Raw genomic sequence first — 26,085 nt, forward strand, 5'->3', positions numbered from 1 at the left:
GCAAAAATTCCCGCTGGAGATAGCGAATCATACGCCAAGTTGTAAATAATTAATGCATCCAGAGTTTTTTTAAACCTACGACACAATGATATGTCGTCACGCATATACGATATATTTTATAAATACAAAAAAATATTACATCTTTTTAATGATATCTTTTATTGATAAGGAAACAAACTTGTGCATATATTATTTCTCTCTTTTTCTTTTATGTTACTGTTTTATTTAAAATACTCGCGATTAGTTGGTTACTTGTTCTTGTAAAGCACATGGACTTTATGAAAGCTCGATTATCAGTGCTATTTTACTACATTTTTCTCGCGGTACTAGTTATTTATAATACTTATCAATACCAAGTTGTCGATATTTTTCCACTGATAAAATGTATTCCGATGATATCTTGGGACTGTGAACTATTTAAAATAGAAACATTCGAACGACATATATGGTGTATAATTGACATATAGCAGCACTTTATTGAGTATCGAATATTTTCTGTTTCTTTTTTTTTCGTTGTATAAAAGGTATTTACATTTTTGGTGAAATCAACGATTCGATCGATGAAAATTACGATTGACTGGTATTGTTATGTTACGTATTGTTGAAATAATAAACCACGAAACACGTTATTTAGATTTGGAAAAAATAAATAAATACTCGTTTTATAATGTTCGCAGATGGTGAAATTGTGTATTCGCTACTCAATATTATTTGTGAATGTATTATTTAGAGGAGAATCAATATTTATAAAAGAATACGGTATAAGTAGTTAAATAAATCGTATTGGAATATGCTAATAAGTTTTGCAAGCTTAGTAATGAGATAGCTACGGTCGTTTCGTTTATTTACACGAACGCTCATTCATATGTGGAATAAAGGCACGGCATTGCCTCAAATAATTAAAAATGTTTCAATGATATCTTCGTCATTCATGACAGAGCTCGGTAGTGCGATAATAGAGAGCGATCATTCGCGCTTATTTATTTCATGTCATGGTCAAAGCCTCCGAGGGTCAAAGACATCAGGTTTGTCGAGTATCATGCGTCGAGCGATGAAATATGTTCTTCGAAACTCAATGACTGGTGATTATCAGTGAAAAAAATCGTTGGATTGCATTTTGAACAAATTTTTTTACAATAAAGTATATTCGAAAAGCCTGATTCTATTCTGTCATAATATTAAGTAACGATAATATGAAAATCATTTGATCAAATTCTGAAATTAATTCAATCTTTACGACAGATATTGTTTTAATTTGATATTTGTATTTCTTTTAAAGTGCGATGATAGATAATTCTGTTATTTTATAGAAACATAATTATAAATTAAATAAGTAAATTATTATTTACTTAAATTATTTTTTTTGTATTTATAAAATAGATGGCTATTTTTTTTAAATATGTATCTAAAGTTTTTATGGAAGTTCTTTCATCTTGTTTAAAAATCAAATCATTTAATATTTACACAATGACATTATTTTTGGTGAAATATAGTCTTTCATTTTTTGTATTATCACTTATTTTTCTCTTTAGCATAGATGTAGATAAAAACTCATTTTATGAGAATGTGTGAAAATGTGAGAAAAGTCATTCTGAATCGCTTATACAATTAGTACAAAATATAGTCCTTGTTCTCAGAATAAATTACGCAATATCTCGCATCTTCTCGTAAAGTCTCGTATAATTTGTCGTGTTACGAATACCTTATTCGTTGCTATTATCATAATGCTTGCCTTCAATGTCACTGGAGCACAGATCGATATTCGCGAGCGTACGAGAAACGTAGCTTATACTGAAGAATGTAGGAATTATACGTTTTCGAAGCGAAATCGCGATACCGGATATTGAACAACTTAGTTTACGTAACTTCGATCTTTAATTGGAATTGTGTTTTCACTTTCATTTTATATCGACATTTTCAACAATGATGTCGCTTTTATTTCATCTATGATTATGCTACAATAATTTAAATGCCATCGACAAGGTCGATTCCAATCTGAACAAGTACATAATCTGGAACTTGTGAAAAATTATGACGGGAATAGTATTATGGTATGCGTATAAGCGAGAGTTAAATAAATTAGAACATATTTACCAAATGTTAATAAAATTTAGTTGACAACGTCACTTAAATTAATTGTTAAAGCGCATAGAAATAATATAAAAATTGTATTTGTTTATACGCGAGAAAGAGAGGTTTAACAATATTTTTAATTAAGACTAGAAAGAATGTTTCCAATTAATATTTTTTTCGTAAAATTGTAAAATGTACCGTGCGGACCAAATAAATTGTACAGATGACAATTGATTTAATATAAAACTATGTATACGTAAATGTATGCAATAAACAAACATTGCGTTTTATACCTGTGACTGCTGTACAGAAGAGAAAATAAAATTATTTTTTTATTTCCGTGTATTTCATAAAATACGTAGATCAATTGTGCACAAATTAAGGAAGAGTTTCTAATTCACATGAACAATTCAATGTATACAATCGAATAAAAAAATTCTGATTTAATAATCTTAATGAATCTTAATGACATATAAATGAATGAATGAAAAGTTGCTAACTTTGCTTATAAATAAATTATCATTACGTTATGAAGCACATGTTGATAGGTCAGTCTAACAAAATACACATATATTTTTATCTGATTTTCACATGTGTTTCTATATTAGATGTATAATATTTCTTTATCATAAATATTATCGCGTATCAATACGTTATCTTGATGATTTAGAACCGATAGTATATATATATATATATATATATATATATATATATACACATACATATGTATAATAAAATTGATGTAATATTATATTATATAATACATATAAAAGCGATTATTGAGTAAATACGATCTGAATACACATGTAAAACATGTACGAGCGATATGCAACTGTTTTCTCTCTCTTTCTCTATGTATCTATCCATCTCTATATATGTATATATCAATCGTATACCCATATTCATTCATAAAGTATGCTATAGCAGCGGCAGAAACGAAATGTCTCGTGGGTAATACGAATTCCAAGCATTATTTATTATTGTCCAGTTTTCATATTTTCGCAACAATTTATGTCGCTTAACGCACGCGCTTTTCCGCATAAATAATAATAATCGACATTCATATAAGCGATATGTGCGCCGATAACGCACCAAACACGCATGAAAATCTCGGTATTGTTTATAAAATGCATAATTACAATTTGTTGCGTACGATCTTTTTCTACCGTTTTAAAAGAGATATATATATTTACATTCAAAAGTTCATATATACGTGTACTGTTTATAACGTAATTACCGTATGAATGTATGAGAATTTTAAGGAAAACAGAAAAAAAAACACAGAAACTTGAAATAATGACGTAGATCCCGCGAGTCCCCTCTCTGAATTAAACGAGTGTTACATTCGAAAATCGAAAACGCGCCGTTTTTCCCGTGTAATAAAGCTCTCGTCGAGCTGTGCACGTCGGTCGTCGCATTACGAGCCAAGTTCTTTGCATTCTTCGTCGCTTCGTCGAGTTCCCGGAGCAATGGGATCTGCACTCGCGCTAATTATCCAGGTCCTCCATTAAAGCTCCGGCAGAACTTACTTCGGCGACGCATCGTGGAGAAGAGAGGGGAGGGGGGGAGGGGACTGCCAGGCCACCGCCTGTCCTTCCGGTGCAACAACCCGGAATGCCTTCCAGCGCAGCAGAACTCGTCTTCAAACGACGTCCGCGTCTCGGGCGCGTCGCTACGTTACGAGAGCGCCACGTCCCCCCGCGCGTTCCCCCTCCCCTTCCCCTCCACCCCCTCGCCTATCGCCTTCGCTCACCCTCTATCCTCCGATATACCAATTCCGCTCGGTGCTTCGCGATGGAACGTGAACTCGCCTTCTCCTCTTTCTCCTCCCGCCTTGCCTCCCTGCGCTCCCCCCTCCCCCTCCCCCCCGTGCCCGGCCTGTCTCGCGCATAGCGATTCAACGGAGAGAGGACCGGCTAGCGGTGCCATGGCGGAAGAAAGAGCGAGAGGGAGAGAACGGGAGAACCGGTGCGAGAAAGCAGATACGGAGCGCGGGACGGAGATGGATTGATACGCGGTGCGGATAGAGAAAGATGGAAAGAGAGAGAGAGAGCGAGAGCGAGGGAAACAGCCGGAGGGACGTAGAACGTGAACCGATGCGGCTGTCGCGAGAGGACGAGGCGTTGCGAGGAAGGAAAGGGTAGGGAGGGGAGGGGAAGGGAGAGGAAGAGAGCGGAGAGGACCCGCTCTCCGAGTGTCAGGAACGAAACGAGGGAGGAGGAAGAAGCCGGCTGCGGTATAGAGCGACGGAGAAAGAAGCGGGCGAATCGAGATAACGAGTGCAACGGAGAGAGCGAGGAAGGGAGGGAGAGAGGGAGACGGCGATACGCAGAACCGAGGGACGTGGGTAGAGATAGAACCCGAAGAGTGGTAGCGCGTGCTCACAAACTCAAACCAGCGCCTCGTCGTCATTGCTGCCTCCTCCTCGCTACTCTCTCTCTCTCTCTCTCTCTCTCTCTCTCTCTCTCTCTCTCTCTCTCTCTCTCTCTCTCTCTCTCTCTCTCTCTATCTATCTATCTATCTATCTATCTTTCTCTCTATACCATTCCTTCATCCCCTTGCTTCGTCTCCTGTGCCCCAACCGCCACCCATCCGCCCTTCGCCACGTCGCCCTCTGTGGTGTCCGCCTAACCCCCTCCCCACTCGCCCCTCTCGCCGTTCGCCCTCGATGCTGCCTCTAGCGCCGCGCAATCCCCCTCCTGCCCCCCCGCCTGTCCACCCACAGGCCCGCGAAACCGCTCGTTGCCGTACCACCGAGCCACCCCACGTACCGACTCCCCTATTACCCGGCCGTCTCCGATCCTCTCTCCCTTCGCCTGCCATCCCTCTGCCTGCCTGCCTGCCTGCCGGCCGACTCCTCTTCGCTTTGCGCGACTCCGCTCTCGGTCTCTTCTTCTCTCTTCCGACTGCCGTCCCCATTGCGGCCCTCGCTCCCGTCTCTCCTCCCCTCGTCCTGCCGCTGCCTCGCGACGCCCGGCGTCACCCCCTTCGGGCAACCAGCACACCCGAAAGCCGTGGAACACGACAGGCAGCTCCGCGATTATCTTTTGTCCGATCGTATGTCGCGCGTGTATGCGTGCGAGGGGATGAGGGAGACGGAGAAAGGACGTGTGAGAGAGGACAGCAATTTAGAAGCAATATAATAGAACAAAATGGAATAGAAATTGTTCCCTCGAAAGTGTTTCACAAGAGAAAAATAATAATCAAACACGCGGCTCTCTCCGACACAAGCATATATCCGTCATCATTTAACTTTATCTCGTTCTAACGTACGACGCTAATTCGCTAAAAAAAGGGAGAAGATGAGTAGCGCGATAATGACTTGAAAAATCCAAATAAATTTCACAGTTTTTCTTCGAATCTAGCGAGCCAAGGAAGTGGGATTTTTTCGAGGTTTATTAATAGACTGCTCGGAGAACCCGACGATTAGTGATAATTATGATAGATAATCGTCGGTGATACATTTTCTATACCCTTCTCGACGATTGCGAGTCGAGTCCCTTGATCTCGACGATACAGAGCGATACTTTGTGCGCGATGCGTACGTCGAACGGCGGACTGGAATTTTACGCGCTTCCGCGGGGAGGGGGGGGGGTGGTAGGCGAGGGCGAGATGCGATATCGAGAGCGGTGGTTTCCACAGAGGAAAGCACGCGTAGATCTCGCCGATATTCACAGGGCGAAAGGGAGGACTGTGTGTGCGTGCGCGTTTCGGTCGCTTTGTGTGCCGCGTCCGTCTGTGCCGTGTTCCCGAGAACGCCCTTCGGCTAGGGCGAGGTTCCCGCTTTGTAACGCCGGTGATTTCGAATCGATCGCTCCGCTCCTTATATTTCGTAGGAAATTTTTTCCGAAACGGCGATGGGAAATGGATTGCGAGAGATCGCGAACGAGATACGAAAATTACAGCTTGAACGTGAAATCGTCGCTCGGATTCGTTGAATAATTTTTATTGGCACACGTGGCTCGGTTTGTTGCGTTACGTAAATTCTGTTATCAATATTTCGATGAAACATTTTAATTTTGTTACGTATGTGCGAGCGCGAGTCGCACAATGAGCGCATAAACTCCATTTATAACTCCAGAGTTTTTTTTTTTTTTTTTTTTTTTAAATTCACGTAGTTACTTTATGTAATAAAATCACAAAATAAAAAGCGTTTTCTTTTTTTGGCAAAATTTCAACTCTGGCTTTTTAAATATTTACTTGATAATTTGCATAATACGCAGATAATGCCGAGCATTATTTACACGGTCGCGTGTATGGGTTACAAAATAATTGTATTCTCTTAACTTTACCGGCTCAAAATAAACCGACATAAGTACGTGAAATGTTTGCGAAATACATAAGCAATTACATCTCAATTTTAACAAATAATTGTATATATATAATTTACATTTCAGAAAACAGGATACACACGCGTGTTGAATGTTTCTATATTATTAACAAAAGCAAGAACAAAGCAAGAACAAAGATAAACAAGATTAAATATTCGAGATATATATATTGCTTTCTGAGATTGAACATATTCAAATTTTTAAACTTTTGTATACCAATTTAATTTTGAGATTTCAGTATATTTCATGTACAAAACAGCGCGAAATTTTCAAATTCATTCAACTATTAAATGAGTGGACTCAAACTATAAATTATATAAAATAAAGGTCTATATTTAAATTAATTAATTAATTTTAATTACGTGTACGCATCGTCATCATTTATTTTTTCGATTCTTGAGGAAATCTTATCGATAGTATGACGCATATTTCGTTGACGTAACAACCCGCATCCGGTACGATATGTACCGTCTCATTGCAATAACTATAACAATTATGCGGTATATCTGCCCCTTCTCACTTTGGTTCTCTCTTTTTTCAGGTGAAGTCGAGCGACGATTGAAGGACGCTATATCATCGACTTGCTGCATTATTCGGATATGCCACGATGGAATTCGAGATAGAAATTAGGTATGTGAAAGCAATTACATATTTCGTTTCATATATTTGAATTATTTACATAAAAGGTTTATCAAAGCATGAGCTTTCAGACTAGAATGCGAGATAATTAAGCGCTGCATCACGCGATTGCTCTCTATTTTCCGATAAAAAAGAGAAGGATGAAAATGAAACGTGCGATTCCTTCAACGGATAATTAAAATGAGACGTAAAATGCGATTATTACCGTGTGGAATATCGTAATGCCGCAATAATACCGAAACAAATACGGAAACATGAAACTGTTTAAATAACGCAAGTTTTTCAATAAACGCGAATGATAAATAAAACGAAATTATCATCGCGCATATCCGCATTGTTAGATTATATTATAAAATATAATACATTTGCGTGCAAGAATAGAGTTTGATCGTTATAAAATCTTGGTAACAATTTTTTTTCGCGCGGGCTTTTTTTATTATCCTTGTTCTTCTCTGCGTTTTATCCTGCACGTGGCAGACTGGATTCCGGAATTTGGTAGATTTCGGGAGGAGGGGGGAGTTATATACGCGGCGGACACGTTATCGGCAGTGGCTTTCGAGCCGACGGTGTATTCAATCGAATCGGAACTGTGTATTTCCATAGCGCTGTTTTATTCGACAACGATCTGCATGACGAGGGAGATTTGAAAGTAATGAAAATTGATAGCGTCTTTAACATGTTTAATATTCGCGCGCACACATACACGCATGATACGATACGACTTTATATTAAATTTCTGAAATGTCTCAAATGGCATAAATCGAGGAAAATATTTTCGTTTGCACGCGGCGAAACTTCAAATTGAATAATTCAGTGATAATTGTTGCCTTATCGTTTATTACATTTAATTAATTTTCACGAACGGAAATTTATCGCGACGAATTTTTATCATGATTATTCCAGTTAATGGAAATCATTAATATTTGCGATATGCTATCGATTATTTGTCTAAACGAAATTAAGTTTGTCTCAATCGCGTTGCGAAAATGTCGAATCTTTTGGATTTACAATCAAGCAATATCCGGTAAAATTCGCTTGTGTTATCGATACAACGGGTTTTCGGACGATACCATGGATATATTGGAGTATCGTTGTAGTGTTTTTTCTATGAAACAAGTGGTATTTGGCGTGACGTAAAATTCACATCACAAACGGTGGATGTAGGCAAATTTCATCTGACGCGCGAGATGTGATTCGTTCGATTCGTGTGACAAACATTTGCAAACATTATTAAACAAATTAAATGTTATTGTCCACTGTGAAAAGGATGGAGATCATTTAGCTTCGTTGAAATAATTTAATGCTTTATATATCTAATGTGATGCAAATTTTCAACTAAATTGTTCATATTTTCTCCTTCCTTTTCCGATTTTCGATATAATCATTATTTTATTTTAAAATAAAAAAATGACAAAATATTGCACGATTCAGTTTACAAGATTTTTAAGAGATAAAATACATAACAAGAAATATTTTATCGTTAAATTGATTTTATATATAATTATGTGTTAAATCGGAAATAACTCTTGTATATAATTATTTTGTAATTAGAAATATATATATTCCGAAGAAATATAGCAGTAATTTATTTTTGGCGGCAAACGCAATATTGTATAATCCGCAAAGTGTAATTGTGCTTATATCGATTTGCAGAAATTAAAATTTTCTCGCGAGGTGGACAAAGTTTTACATTTGACGTATGATGGCTGGAATGTACCTGAAATGTACGGTAAAATTTTCGACGAAAAAGCTATTTCTAAAAACTATGCGGCTGATAGAACATGTTTCGCAAACATCTCCAGACCGCTTTCGCGTATTTCTATATCTCGGTTATGTGCATCAATGCATGCGGAATACAATTTGACCGCTTCAAAAATACTGACGTGAAGCATGTAGTATTAAAACTTTGAATTTTTTGCTCGTTTCTCGCCGTAAATAGCATCGGTATGCCCTAAAATAAAACAACACGCGGAAAGGTTCGAGTTTTAATTACCTTCTGGTAATAAAAACTCATCGAGAACTTGGAACATTGTTCGGACTCGAGCAACTCATAATTTTTATCGCGTCCGACATATTCGTTAGATGACGTGGGCGATCTAAGAAATTTCTAAAAAATTATTTTAATTATCTTATCGACTCTCCCGCGGCACCTTAGATTAACACACCTCGATAATAAAATGAACGCTCGTCGAAGGAGACACTTTAGCACATAAGCACGCGGAATTGAACTTGGGGCGCGGATCGAATAAATCGTCGACACGATGACGTCAACGGACAATTCCGTCTCTTACTGTATACACGCATAGATACGTGGCTGCTGATTGCAGCGCGCGCATGCACGGCACCTTGCGCGGCGGTGGCCACGAGAACTCGTCGCCGGAATGAGTCAACGCCGGCACGTTTCCTCGACGATGATCGAAGCCACCCACGCTTTCTGCTCGCGTCCGTCAGTTTTCTTGCCGCGGCGCGTCAAATCGCACGTTACAAAACGAGCGATATGTAGGCCGCGCCATTACGTCGCGCTGCGTTGCATCGCGTTGCGGTATATGCGAGCTCTACGTGCGAACGTCACTCCTAGATGTGAATAGAGGCGCGGATATTTTCTCACGTGGACGTGATGATCTCGCACATTTTCGTTGTTCAATCTCGACGCGTTCTAAGAATATCTCTCGAGTGTTGGGATATGGAGATCCGTTCGAACCGTTGAAGAATAGCGCATAAGCCATTTTCTCACCTCGTGTCGAGAAGCTTGTGTGCGAAAGAAATTTGCAATGCTGTAAAGGTCAGTTTTACAGGAGTAGTTTTCGTGTGGGAAGAGAAAAACAAATGTAAATTTCACTCTTTTATCAAAAAGTTTAGATTTACATCTATTTGTCTCTGGTATAACTTTTTTTATCTTTAATTCTTTATCTTTTCCTCCCCCTTCTTCTCTCTCTCGTTTACCGGATTCGCTTAATCCTCTTGCATTTCCCCTTATTTAAACTTCAGCAAATGTGTACGTTCAATCTTTTTGTAAATATTAATGTAAATTTGTCGAGGATCGTTAGCGATGAAAACAAGAGAGATAAATTATGTTTCTTAATTTTTTGCCATACCTTGTACATCGATATTGCCACGCATTAATGTAAATATCGAGTCGAGAGATAATGTGCCGATATATTTAACGCCTTCGCTTATCTTTATTCTTTAGGATTACTTTAGGATCGATAGCTTTGTTCTTCCGGCAATCATTGGAGACGATATCGCATAACAATGGCGTGACACGCCATTAATTTAAGAGAACGATGAAATTCTTGCCGTTCGAAGGATATCGTGTCACACAGCGCGGGCGAGGATAGATATATCCCGATAATAGAACGATACAGCACACGCGGGTCTCGCTGCCCCTGGACACGTTTGATTTACAACTCGCGTTCTGCGTCGCGTTATTTATTCGGCATCTATGCAAATTTTATTGTTCTTGCTCTTTGTTCGGTCAGCACACTCGTTCCAAATCTCTCTCTCTTTCTCCGCCCCCCCCTCCTCCCTCTCTTTCTCTCTGATTCTCGCATCGGTGAATGGTTTTTAAAATTCGCATCTCATACGTATCACTATATCCTCATCGATTCGATGCGAATGGAATGCATCATCGATTCGGATTTGTTTTTCGGAATATCCAGAAGAAAGTTTGCGCTATACCGACCTGGTGTGAGTTGCGAGACGCACACTGAGAAAAAAATCTGGTTGCATTAATTAGATTCAATCGGTATGTTTGTTGGAAAATGGACGAATCGGAATTCTTTTAGGAAATACCAGATGAGTATGATTAATTGCTTCCTGTCAAATTTATCAAATTTTCTTGTAAATAATATTAAATTTACTTAGTTAATGTAACAAGAAGTTTTATAGATCCAACTAGAAAATACCAACCAAATACTAGTAGTAAAATCAATTAAACGTTCTAGTTATAAAAAATCGAGTCTTATTGCGATAATTAAAAATTCTGCTTGGTTTAATCAAAATGCCTTCCATCAGATACGTTTTGTTGATACAGTCAAATGATTTTTCTCAGTGCAAGTAGTATCGCAAGAAATATAGTAACATGACATTTTACACATTTTACATGTTGAATGTGTAAAATTAATTATTATTACAAGAGGCAAGTTTGGATCTTGCAAACGGATTAAACTGATCGCGCGTTCCTTCTCTGATACTTTTCCCATAATAAGATTCGAAAAAGTTAACTCGAAACAATTTGCGCGCACTAGGAGAATGAAATACGTGTTTTTCTCTAGTTAATTGTCCCGTTCTATTCACTTTCTTTAATTGAGAAAAATGTAGTAGTAAGTTGAACTGATTAAAATGGATATTCTTCTACATCTGTTATGCGCGGAATAATATTAACTTTCAACTGCGATCGCGAAATCCGGTCGAGGCACGTACCGGTTATCGAAATGTATATAGTAGAGAAATAATAAACTTTCGTTATATACGTTTATAATGAAACGAATAAAGTTCGCTTTCGCGCCACTTGATATTAATCAAAATTTTGTTTTTATTGCGCGAAAAGTCCATAAACGGATAATTTATGTCGTTGATTATGACAATATTCTATAATGCATTACACATCTCACATCATAAAACATTCGCGCGCTTTTCTCGACGTCGGCTCCAACTTTATGAACTAATTATAGATCTATAATTTATATCGCGATGATTATTTTACGTGTCGCGAGAGAAAGAGAGACAGAGAGAGACACTGGATAAATGTTTCGTAACGTCATGTAAAAGCGCAGCGTTTCACGTATGTAACACGAATGTAAAGAAAATTGTACAGCACAGGTTGGTAGAACGAGATTATATTTGTGCCCGGCTATAGCGAGATAGTGTGTACAGAAATTTGGGCCATAAAGGGTTAATTGGTGACACGCGCCGCGCGCATAGTGCATTTACCACGTGCCACCGCGTGGCGATGTATTCTCCGCAACATCCAACGTTAATTCCCTTCGCATCGAAGGTGGACAAGTACTCCATAATGACGGGGCGAATTGAGTTTGAAGTTTCTCAATCGGGAGTAATTCTCGCGCATCGACTCGGATAGTTACGTTCTTTTCTTTCGAAACGATAAAATTGGATATTTGATAACCAGAAAGAATGTAACAAATTGAAGCAGTATTATTTATAAACGAATAATATTAATCTAATAATGTTAATTTGAATTAATGATATTAATCTTTCTTTTATGAAGAAAAGTTGCTTTTATCTCAGTAAATTGTAGTATGTATTTTTTTAAAGTCTAGTTATATTTAATATAGAGATAAACATGTGTTGCCAGAAAAAAAGAGAATTATTTGATTTTGATTGATTTGAAGTTTGGAATTTTACTTGTATAATCGATAATTTTATACAGAGGAATTCTACACATGTATAAAAAATTATCAATTTTTCAAGTACTCTACTTTTCATGTTTTGAAATGAAATGTTGTTGAAGATTTCTCTAAAATCTTTTATTTAAATCTTTATTGTCAATTGTTAATAAACGTTTATGAGATATAAACGTTTATCAACATTTTTAAATCTTTGTGACTAATTGTAATATAAGAGAGAGAGAGAGAGAGAGAGAGAGAGAGAGAGCGCTTATTATTTTTATTTTTAATTTCACACGTTCTACATTTTTTACGGTTTTTGAAAAAACAAAGAGTGCTTCTCATCGTTTTAAATTTTAGTATTCATTATTTTTTTATTGTAACACACACATACATACATACATACGTACAAACAATACGCACCTAAATAAAACTAAATATATTTGATTTTTGCAAAAATTTGATGAAAAAGATTATGTAAAATCGAAGAGAGAATTTTAATTTATATTAATTACTTGTATTTTTTTCTCTTGTATTTGCTTTTAACTCATTGAAGACGATAGCCTTCTCGAATCTGTGCAAATGATAAATGAAATGATAAATGATACCGCATTAACAATGTCTTGTTAAAATGCGTATAACAGAATGGTTAGTTCCGCCCGATTGAACGTTGGATAGTATTGAATCGCTTAATCTCGTTCGAGTACTTCGTCGATTTACTCGAAGCACCCGAGTACTCGGCTCAACCGCAAACCTTGGCTGCATCCAGCATTAATGTCATTTATCTATTATGACATCAATAACTCGATTTTATTTGAATATCGATCGCATTCGCGCGTATAATAAATTTTATCTCGTCGATTAAACCGAAGTCGTTCTCCCGCATTTTTGATAAGATATTTTTATGAAACATTTTTCTGTCTTTATTCGGGGAAATTAAAGTTTGATTATGATTAGATTAAAGTACGATGTTACTGAAAATGACACAAAGACTTGTGCGCGCAAATAATAATTCTAGCTTTAGATTTTTTTTAAATATGAAATAATCCAATTGTCACGTTTTTCAAATGCCACGTGTAATTTTACTTTTATTGATTTATTTTTTATGAGACTTAAAGTAAGCCACGAGATTCCGCAGTCATGAAACAGATAAGTCCATTCTCTTTTTAAATTCACCGTACATTGTGCCGTTTAAAGTTCTTTTTTTAGACACCATTTCCGTCGAAGTGTCACGCAACGTTAATTCCATTTTCGACGATCGCTTAAAAATACACAGATTTCTTCGCGCGAAAATCCAAAAGCGGAGATCGGAAAATCAATATAATTCCGATTAGCTTACACAAAAGAGATTTCGACGATATCGGGATAACAAATTCGACTGGCCTGAGAGAATCCATGTCTTTCGAATCCGCGGGAAGCACTCGTAATCGAAATATACATATCGGTCTTTCAACCCCAATCGACGAGCGGTGATGATTATCCGCGCACGATTCTCGCCGACTCGGTCGAACGAAGCGAGCAGGAGCAAGAGGCGCGCTCGCCGGCGTCTCCGGCGGAAATTATGCCAGAGCTCTCGGTTTTCTTCTCCCGCGACGTTTCTTGGTGTAAACGAACGTCGAGGTAACGCTGGGCTTGGTTCGTCGTTACCGCCGCCGTCCATGGCAGTGTGGAACACGCCCCCAGGAACTGCGTTTCTCGTGGGCGACGGCCTGAAATATCGAGCGCCTTGCCCACGTACACACGCGAAAACGATGGTACCCGGACGACGGTCGAGAAAGAGCACGAGTGTGCGGTGAGAGGGACGAGGGGGAGGAGGAGGAGGAGGAGGCAAAAAGAGCGAGCGAGCGAGCGAGAGAGAGAGAGGAGCTCGAGACGGTTAGAGACGAAAGGGGAGGAGGAGGGAGGATACCGGTGCGAGGAGAGTAAAGGGAAAGGGGTAGAGGAAGCGAGGTAAGGGGAAAGAACGATCGAGAGGGGTTTCGAGGGATAATTTTCTGCCTTCCCGGTCCGTGTGGCTGGTTGCGCGCGTAGTAGACGAATTCTGGATTCGAGTAAAGCGGAATGGAGCGCGTTTTATGTAGGCTTTAAACGACCTGGAAACGACACGACGCCCGTATTTAGCCTCGCGACGACACATTTTTCCGCTGCACGCGCGGAGATGTTAACCTTTAATCTTGAATAGCGAGCGCCGAATGAATTTCCATCGTTTCTTCTTAATTGGCACTTAATTAAAGATTATACGTTACGATAAATACAGCGATTGGTAAACACATTCATTTACGACATTTCATTTGTTGCTTGCTGATAGTGGACACGTGCAATTATTCTTAATTGTAATTGAATGTATTTTATATATATATATATATATATATATATATATATATATATATATATATCTTAATGTAATATATGCCAAGTTTATCAAAATAAGACACGTTAGTCACGTGAATGTTTGATGTGTGGATGTTTGATTGTACCCACTTTTTTATAAGAAAGAAGGAAAGAAATTTCACGCATTTTTGCAAATCATGAATAATTGAATTACGCGCATGAGTTCGTTACTCGTGTTAATGTACAAAAATTTATATACATATTTTATCACGTTGTCTCTTCCTCCACTTTCTCTCGTTATTTTTATTGTTCTTTTTATTCTTTTAATTTAGTTTTTCTTCTCTGTAGAAAATATAGTTTTCTCTACATAAAGAAACAAAACTCAATAATAATTTTTAAATAAGAAGTTTGTTTTCTCGGGAGTTTTTGCTTTATTTTGTAAAATGCTATTTATTTCGTAATCATTTATTATGTTCTTTTTTTCTCTTAATCATTCTTAAAAATTAAATCATTATTTGATTATTTTTTATTAACTTTTTTTTGCATTGAATCTCTCACGAATATTTCGTTTAGAATCAAGGTAAATTAAACACTGCTATTATAATTTAGAAAGTATTTAGAAAAAGAGAGAGAGTGATGTGCTATGCATACGTATACGTATATCGTGTGAATATATACATTATGAAAGAATTACCTCTCCATATTAGCAGCCTAGGGCAAAGCAAAGAAATCCTAGATCCGCGAGTCTCGAATACGTGGGCTTTATAATATTCCAACGACGTTGACGTGTACCTGGCGACAGTTCCGGCACGTTACGTGTCGAGTACGCGCACTCCTAGGAATTAAATACGTCCGTGACGTTGCGGCGACTTTCGCGCAAGATCTCGCATCAAATATGAGTTATACTTAACGTTCCGTGATGAATTTGATCTGCAATCGTTAGATTCCATTATGAGCATTTAAAGCATAAAATATTTAATAGAAAGTAATCATATTTAATCTCAAAATTATATCGAAATTTAGAGGTATAAATATGTTAGTGAGCTTCTAAAATATTTGGAAATCTTGATTTCAATCAATATTACATAATTTCTAGCTAAGATATCAGAGTATGTCTATGAGTATATATAAATTTTTTTCCTTTTTTCTTTCTCACTCTTTGTCCGTTCATCACAAAAGTAGTTTCCATAACCATAATTCGGTGAGCATAGAATGCAAAGCCACGCGATGGTGCTGCAGTAGGGAGTTACGAGACAAGGAAGGAAGGAAGGAGTAAGGGAGGAGAAGGAGAAAAGGAGAAGAAACACACATACACGAGAAAGAGAAAGAGCGAGAGGGAGAACGCGATTCTTTTGAACCTCGGCCAAGTTTTGTGACCTGCCAGCCGACCGATTCGGAATCCAGTTGCAGACGATTCCTCGTCTCTACGTCTTTTAACACACACGGTGCGTCATAGTGAACATGCGTGTGTCACGAGCACAGATAGAAGCGTAGGCAGAGAGAGAGAGAGAGGGAAGAAGCAAGGACTGAGAAAATATCCGTGTACTCTTATTACGCGTTTGTCCCTGTTCCGTTTAGCGCGAAAACATTCCATTACGCTTTACATTGGTCGAGATGCAGGTGAGACATGCCGCATTGCGCAGGACATCGAGTCTCACGTGTTGGTTTAACTATTCTACCGAAATAAAATTTTATTTATTTTTCCTCTGTGTGTGTGTGTGTGTTAATTCCGGGATATAAATTATTGAAAAATACTTTGATATAACTTTATTGGGTAATAAACTCGAATAAAAATCGTTTTGCAAAAATCACGAATATATTTGTACACGTTGCATTTTCGAAAATTATTAACATTTTCATGACGCGAGAGACCTTGTTAAAAGAAGTAATGATTAATTTAGACGAAAGAAGTGATTCGATTAATTTAACGAATAGTTTATCATTTCATGTTAGCCGGTATATAGACTATACCATCCTATCTAGAAACAAACAAGGAATTAGTTTAACTACAATCAACATTTTTAGTGCATACAAACACAAAGATTGTTACGTGTTACGCGCAGCATGCGTTTTCAGCTGTGAGCGTATAACTGGAATGCGGCGAATGCAGTGTAGAATTCCTTCGTTATTTTAAATTGGAGAGCACACATAGAGTGACGCACTGCAAACCAACGTGGAAAAAGATATAGATATGTTATATGTAATTCTTGCAATGTTGCGTTTGCGTTTTCCGACATATTGACTGCTGCAGTGGACAACGCATCGCATGCATCGTATATAGTGTATAGGATGATGGAAAACACTTTAATAACAAACTGACGAATTTGAAATTAATTATCGGAATAAAAATCTTAATTGTCAAAGAGAAAAAAAATTAAATCAATACGTTTATAAGGAACGCAAGAAACAAATATCAAGAATGAGAGAAAGAGAAAATGAATTAGTACAACAAATATTTACAGTTAGCAATTAAAAATAAAGTTTTTTAGCCGAGTTAATTAAGTAAATAATTAAAATTTTATTTTGCAATTAATTTTAAAAGTAAATTTAAATAAAATGCAATTTAACACTTGAATGTCGGAATATTTAATGTTGAAAATGACAAAGTTGCGTTGAATTCTCAACGAAGAATTCACTTGAAATACATCAAAGAATCTGTCATTAAAATACTTTTGATACGATATTCTGTGTAATCCGGTCGAAAATATTTGACGCTTTGGGTGATTCGAATATTCGCAAAAGCGAATGCAAACACGCTGCAAGCATCAAATAGCGCAAATATTATAGACAACAATACAGGATACACAGTGTCAGTTTCAATTAACTTTTTCTATTTTTTTACAATCTATATAAAAAAGTTTTTCTTCTTTCTTTTCTATTAAAATCCTTACATCACTCTAGTTTAAATATATTATTATTAAAAACAGAAATAATATCTTTGCGAGTGCTCTAAATTAAGCTCACATATGTGTAGGGAATTGGAAGTCGATCGTTCATATAACGAAACGTTGAATATTAATATCGGTATTCCACAAAGTGGGTCGTTGAAAGTCGAAATAGTGCTTCTATATGTTGCGATTGAAACGATATTCCCTCAAAGAGATTTAACGCTCGTCCTAATTGCATTTTATCTTGAGTGAGTGAATAAAGAATTTTTCACTTGGAAGTGATTTGTGAAAAAATAAAAGTTACTTTATTTTACAATCGCGTTTTACCCCCAAACGATAACGATAATTATAATTATGATCTCAAGATTTATTCAATCTTTTAGATTAAGCAAACTTTCTCTCATAAGTTCTCGAAAGATTAACTTGTAGAATGTAAAGGAAGTAAGTTTTGAAAAAGTTTAATAATATCAGAGGTAAATGTAGGAAATAAACAGAGTAAAAATAAACTTCAATTATCTGTCTAATTTATTTTAAGAAAAATTCATCAACACATTTTATTTAATATTTAATAAATAAAAAAAAATTACGTTTCTAAAAGAAATATCTTATTCTCTTTTAATGTCAACTTTATTCATTTATCTTCTCGATTATAATTCTTTCTCGATACATAGGTATACACGATTCGGATGGATAAAACGGCAACATTTTTAGCGAAATCGGCCGCAAAATTTGCGAAAATTCCGGCAGATTGTTCCAGCAAAGCGGCATTTAATTTTAGTCCGATCGCGCCTGCAATTGAAATTTAAATTGGGATGCAGAGGAAAAGTAACCCGCTCGCACACGAACTACGTACGGGTTGCCGCTCGTTACGAAACTTCGTTACCTCACCGTGAATATTTTCAACCCCGAAGATCCCTGTTGGCCCTTGGGCGAATCCATTAAAGGTAAAAGCTCCTCTCGTTTACATCTGCCGCCGTTTGTCCCGGATCGCTCCGTGTCTCCTCGCGTTACAATTCCCCCTCCGAAGAGAGCAGCTGCTTAGCGAACGATGCACTCGCGACAGTCGGATGTAATTGTCATTCGTTGCACTGCGTTGCAACAGTGAATTTTCGACCTTCGTGCGCTCCCTTGTGGCATTTTTTAGCTTGTGAAATGATAAGAATTAAAATACAACGAAACGCAAGAATAAAAGAGAAGCAAAATGTAACGTTACTTTTCAACTTGTTTCACTAAATTATTACATACTTGTTAATTTTAGTTTCTTTAAAAAATATGATATCTGTATTTTGATGACATATTGATGACAGATTTATTCTTGTATCCTTCTTGTACGTAAAGTACTAGTTTCCCCATCAATGTCATGTTTGTGTACAAATTCTCTTTGCCTTAAAAATTCAATAAGGATTTCAAAATGCTCAATTTTAAACGGCTACGACATAAAAGAAAATATATAAAAGAATAGTAGACAATCCGGAAATGGCAGAGAAGTCGGTCTGATTAACTGAGAGGTAGTTTAGAAGCGAGCTGAACCGAACATAAGCTTCGTAATCGCATCGAAACTTGAAAACGCTGCTCACATTGCATGCTAGTCACAACGACTTTTCTTTACCGTACGACATCAACGACACTGTCTCGTTGGTCTATGGCACATTACGGATGAACATCCGCCTTTTCCTTCGGAACTTTTCGTTACATAAAACGTCAATGAAAATTTATGTCGATAAAATAATGTAATTTCGCGGTCTTCCAATTAAATTCATCTAGATTTATCGATGAAAATTTCCATATCTAGAGAACAGTGCATATTTTGATCGCACTATGCATATCAGATTAAGTAATATTTATACCGAGAACAATAGCGTGCAAATTGAAATGATATGAGTTAAAAATAATCCGTGCTATAATGACAATCTCGCCAAATGTCACTCATTGTTAATTCTGTCTAATACGAGGTGCAATTAAAATTATTTGTAGTTTGAAACGACAATCTCCATATATATATATATATATATATATATATATATATGTATTGCATACGTATTTGAATCTAATACCGTTATGAAATGACATTCAACACGTAGGAAAAAGAGGTAATGCCACGATTTCATCTCATCATAAAGCTATTGAAAATATGTGAATCGATAACTCTTGGCAAATCAATCTTATTCGAGAATCGATCAAGCGAGGTGCGATAAAAGTCTGTGATAGAACCTATTATAGCGCACTTGCGAGAGATAAACCGAGATAATTCTCTGAGAGAACGCATTGCGAGTAAGTTTAGCGTTTTGCATTACCGTACACGCACGCATACATCCGACACTCGCTCATGGATATATGCACACACACACATACGCACGACGCACCGGGAAAGTCGGTCCAACCGTATGCCGAGTTCGTAAGCCACGTGGTGATACCTATGTCGGTTTCCGTGCCGCGATGTAATGTATACGTTGATTCCCCTCTTTTGCAGCGAGTGCGCATTGCACTTAATCTCGTTAATTCCGCGTCCTTATTCGGGATATTAAAAAATCGCAGATAGGTATTCGAATGACAGATACAAGAGTAATACTCTGTGTAAATTTCACACCAGATTAATTTATAAAGCCACTTCCTTTCGAATTTATCCTCGCAATTTATTTGTTTCGAGAGGGAATTTCAAAGTTGAACTTTTTATTCTATTTGTGTGAGTTTGGATATAAATAGGAAATGAAAAAAAAATGGTAAAGTAAAATAGTAAAAAAAATCTTTATTACATATATTAACATATAACTAGAAAATTAATCTAGATTTTATTTATTTATCTTGTTTTAGAATTTAAAGATTCGCTCGAATGATTTCAAGTGTCACAATTTTGTCACATTTTGGAATAATTATTTGCGATAATTTCGTTCAACGATTACACTTATATCACGAGAGAGCTTCTCGTTTAAATTCAAATTTCGAGAAAACATCGCCTCAGAGGAACGAGTAATATTCTACATCGCGTAACGCGCTTTTTGCTATTTATCCGAGTAATATATGCGAAAAATCTCGATGATTCAGTATTGATCATAACGATTACGTGGAAATCGAACAGTGTTCTGTGGAAAACTCGTTTGCAAGCGGAGGCAAGCCGGACCATTCTTTATCTAGCAACGGGTAGCATCTGTGACGAGCATAACTAATCATTTTCATAATTCATCGCTGACCTCCCATCTGTTTACTTCGTTCGAGTATTGCACACCCGTTCGAAAATGTGCAGCCGTTGTAATTACGTACAAAATGTTCCAAAATGTAAATTTTATGGTATATATGAAATCGCGTTTTTCTCAGCGCAAATATCAATTGTATCATTATGTAATTGTTAATCTGCCAATTCTCGATTATTTATTTCGGATAATTAAAAAGACAGAGAATTTTGAAGAGACATTCTCTCTATAAATTTATCGATAATATACAGTGTCTATCAAAAATCCCGGGACGGTCGAATATTTCATAAACTATGCACTTTAGAAAGAAATGTTTCAGACAAAAGTTGTATGGGTTCGAAGGGGGTTTGATGAGGCTTGAAATTATTTCTTAATTTTACATAAACCATAAAATATTCATTTTTCGATTACCTCATCTTGATGCTTTTATGTACAAAATGATGAGAGGAATCAATTGGTGTCAAGAAAACGCATAGTTGTTTTTAAAAAAAAAATATGTAATCGTTAATTGCAAATTACATATTTTTTTCTTAAAAACAACTATGCGTTTTCTTTAAACGATATATTCGGCCGTCCCGGAACTTTTGATAGGCACTGTATACATGTCAAGTTACGTAATACGTACACACACCGCGTGTACGTTACGCATCAATAAATTTCTATCGACTTCATAGCGTATCGAGAGAAACACTCTCGCAGGACGTAAAATCGTAGAAAGCCACGTCAAAACTCGCTCAAACTAGCACTTGGAATATAAAGGATGTTTTTCGATAGAATTTTCATGTTCTGTATGTAAAATACAGACGCGAAATATATGCATGGTCGTAAAAAATGCCGGGACACGTTCTAGAAGAGTTATACTCCGCGTTTGTCATACATACATGTCTAGTTTGAATTTTGCGCTTACATTCGGCGATGATTTTAACGCGCGGCACGAGGGGGTGCGCAATTATTTCGCGATGACGTTCGCGATGCACGCACCGGTGTATCGGATGCGGTCGGGCGCGCGCAAATCGATATTTACCGGCCGAATGCCGGATACCGGGGGGGGAAGGCGAGTTTTCGGTGCGTCAATGCGGGGGAGATGTACGAGAAATTTGGAATTCGCCCGATGTAATAATCGAAGAGCCCTGCGTGATATCCCGCACGTACGCGGTTTCATTATCCGGATTGGACAAACGGCTGCAGCGACGGTGATGGCCGGCGATGGTCTCGTGAATTCGCTCGCCGCTATATCCAGGTTAATTCCGAGTTTCCGTGATGCGAGTGCGTTTCGGAAGAATTATGCATACGTACGACACTTGTAACGGATATCGCGAGCGCGCACGAGATATTCCCGTGTATTCGCGGCGAAATCTAATTCGCATTCCGCGTGCAAAACCCTTACATTTTTTAAGCGCGTCAAATTTTTTATCCGAGGGAAGAGGAAGGGCTTTATATATTTTAGATTAATTGCGCGTGAGTCTCGAAACTAAAAAATTCATATTCTGAAGGAAATACAGCTATTGAGGACAAAATCGCTAGTTGAAATGGAGTTTTTTTTTATTCTTCGCACTCTTTATTTAAATTTTATTATAGAGAATGCGAATATATTGGTCTTCAAAAATTCTAATGCATATTTATATTTTTTAATTTGTGTAATAAATAAGCGATTTTGTTTACCATTTTTTAAATCCTTCAATAATATGCAGTAAAAACATTATGTATTTTTAATTAATAAATAATTTAATTATGCGATGAATTAAATATAAATGTGCATATTTTTACTGCGAGTTACACTGCATGTGTTAATTGAGTGACATGAGGTTATGCATATAGCATCTGGTTATTTCAATAGGGACACATGTATAATCATGTATAATCATTTCGAGATTGATTTCTGACGCGAAGGCATTAGAGGAAAAACTATAATTGCTCTCATTAAAGACATTGCTATTTTTTCATATGAAATTCAACAACAGTAAAACATGTTTGTTAATTGTTAATAATATCATCTAATAAAATCATGCATAATCGAGAGAAAGAATGTTTCTTTTTCTTATCTTATAACGAAATTCCAATAATATGTATAAAACTTCTGTATTTCTTTCGATGATGACAAGAGCGATTTAAACGTGGAAAAAAATAAATATGATAACGTTGATTTATATTTACGGGGTGATGACGTTAAATCGCATCGTTAATCGCGCGTAATCGATCATTAGGATCGACTGCCGCGTTCCCCGATACAATTTCGTTATCTCGGTCAGATCACCGGTGACAGGAGGATAATGAACTTACAGCGGTTGTCAAACTATCCGATATACACAATCGCATTCGCTGGTATCAAAACCTGTTGTGCGCATACGCATTGATATCTTACGCAAATTAGATCAAGTTCAGCGTAAACTGTGTATCTAATCAATGATCGTTTCGATGTAATCGTTTTGATAAATAACCGAGAGATTTATTATCAACGCTTTCTTTCGTTGATTCTGAATATTGAGTCTATGGATTGAAAAAAAATATAATAAATTATATTAAAATATTTTTTCCCAGTAAAACATTATCTCCCAAGAAATACACAAGGTTTAATTGCAATTGTGGTTTGGAATATTTCATTATATTTGTACATATCGAAAGGAATATGTATATTCATGTATACATATATCCATATGTATTTGGTAGACACACCGGATCTCGATAATCTAAAATCTTCAGATTTAGAGAGGCACTCAATTACGATATGAAAATGAAGCAGATCGTGTATTTCAACCGTATTATTCAGAATGAATATACAATTTGCGGTTGAATCGGATTTTCCGTGACGCGGGCGAAATGTCATCGCGACGTCATCGCGTTTCTACGAAACGCCTGTGTGCGTGCGTGCGTTTATGCCGCATATTCGCGAAAAGAGGAGGGATACATGTGAAAGAGAGAGGATGGATAGGTAACGGAATTACGGCGGAATCGGGTTTTACGCAATTCGATTCGTTCGCAGTGCGCGAGATATGTACACGAACATATAAACGTCATCGTGCGCGGACGCACTTACGCACGCACGCATGATCTTCGGCATGATCTCGCTACCGCGAGTCTGCAGATGCCGTCAGATATGGTCGTAAAAGTTTTATTTACTCGTTTACTATCGGTCCTAAAAAGCGCGGTAAATACTCGGATCTGTAATTACGCCGATAAAATCTAAAATGCGACACGATAAATGCATCGTTTCTTCGGCCATCTTCGTTTTTCTCATTTTTAATAACACTAGAATTCATGATGTAACATAACATGATGAATTAATTATACCAGTCTATCTAGATCCGCTGATAGCGTATCTAAAATCGTCAAGACGAGCATATCAGGTTCACGAATGTTGTCGAAAATCGCCTTGAATCGCTTTGACGGGAATAATTTATTCAAAGTTTCGTTATCGAAACTATTCGACATGAAACTATGAGACATGGAATTTCGCAAAACGGATATCGGTTTCTAATCGACGAGTGTCTGTCCGGCGTGATGCGAAAATCGGCGCGCTTCTTCGTTAAACGCTCTTTGCATGCCGATTGAGTAACAAGAAGTTTCACCGTCCGTGGACGCAAGAGCTCGTAACGATACGATTGGACGGAAATGGCGGATCTCCATCTTTTCCTTTCTTTTTTTTTCTTTTAAGAAGACAGGGCGACTCGCTCCGACGACTTTTCGTTACGCCTCGCGAACATCTCTTGACAAGACAAGACAAGTCCTTGTGAATTGTGTGTGTCCGCCCTATAACAATTAATTGTAACTGTAAAATCAAACTCGATGCAATTATTCGGTATGGTAAATATATTGAAAATGATAGATCAGGAAGATTACATATTTTCGTAGAGATACACTAATAATTATATATATAATAATTATATATATAATTATGTATATAATTATATATATAATTATTTTTAATTATAATAATTATATATATAATTATATATATAATTATTTTTTCGTGCTTTAATTAATACACTTATTGCCTAGAAAATATATTTGATCGATTGTTTCAAAATATTCAATACATTTTGTGTAAAGAAGAACAATATATTTCACAATTAAAGGTTTCTTGCATTGCATGCTAACTATTTAAAAATTCATTGAAATAACAAAATTAATTATACTATGAAATAGTCAATCATATTGTATTCAAAATAATTCATACTCGACCGTGTTAATTTTTAAAATCTAAACTACAAGATAAAGATTCATCATGGATGTAAATCATATATAAAATAATTCTGCATCGCACACACATAATTTATGAAATTAACGCTTAATCTATGATGCTTTGCAAATTAATTATTTTGTCTATAGATAACAATTATTATGTTGTAAAAAGAGGAAAAATAAATATCGTTAGATTTTGAAAACTAGTAATTTTACTAGATGAAATTTTAGTATATAAATGTATATAGTATATGTGATATTAGATTGATTTCTTGTGGTGTCCCTTTATGCGAAATCGACACGCGTGAATGTTTTCCTTACGATTGCAATCTGAAATTCAATCGTATATCGATGTAGATGCCAGATGCAATGCTGGCTCGTACAAAATAAATGTTGCAATGACTCGTATATAAACTTTTAATTCTTCGATATAGGCAGCAATTTAAAGTTAATGAAATATTATTCGACTCGCGATAATCATTGAGTATTTTTGACGATGACAATCATTGTATTTATAATCATAGCACTTGTAAAAAATTCGAATAATTATATTATGTAATTAATTTTTCTACTAATTAAACTTCTCGATACAATTCTTTAACCTACAACCGAGGTACTATCTTATCTATACTTAAAAATTTTGTGGAAACATTGCAGTATATTTTTCTTTCAGAGAGAGTTAGAGTTTAATTTTTATTTTTTAGTTTTTTCAAGAAGTCACCGCAGAATTGAAACTAAGAATTTTCTATTGAAGGTTGAAAATTATCTCATTATTTTTATCTCAAAAAAGATTAATATTTAGAAAAACCAGACTTTATACCATATTTTCTCAAAGGCAAGAAAACTTGTACGATTAAAAGATATTTATAAACTTATATTTTTTTAAACAGAGAAATTTAATTCAGAATCAGATGCAAATTTAACATATATAAGGACATTAAGCTAACATCTCGTTTCTACAATTATATGTATACATATACATACAGGGGATAAAAAAAAATAAGATGAACACTTGAAAAATACACTATATTTGTTTATTAAACAACGTGTTGAGCTATTATTTGTCTTTAATACAGCTTTAATTTTCCTTGGAAAAGAACTATACAATTTT

At 36.4% G+C, this 26,085-nt stretch overlaps 1 protein-coding gene across 13 annotated transcripts in view; it reads left to right on the plus strand.

Annotated features, from left to right (window-relative positions):
• LOC105257066 (bromodomain adjacent to zinc finger domain protein 2B) overlaps positions 1-26,085 on the plus strand; it is a 155,154-nt gene that overhangs the window by 48,404 nt on the left and 80,665 nt on the right. For all 13 annotated transcript variants that reach the window (XM_011267416.2, XM_025414919.1, XM_025414920.1 and 10 more), the window contains exon 2: positions 6,946-7,034. The gene's annotated coding sequence lies outside the window, so the exon portion shown is untranslated. The remainder of the gene's footprint in view (positions 1-6,945; positions 7,035-26,085) is intronic.

The sequence above is a fragment of the Camponotus floridanus genome, unplaced genomic scaffold, assembly GCF_003227725.1.
Source record: "Camponotus floridanus strain SB8 unplaced genomic scaffold, Cflo_v7.5 scaffold91, whole genome shotgun sequence".
NCBI lineage: Eukaryota > Metazoa > Arthropoda > Insecta > Hymenoptera > Formicidae > Camponotus > Camponotus floridanus.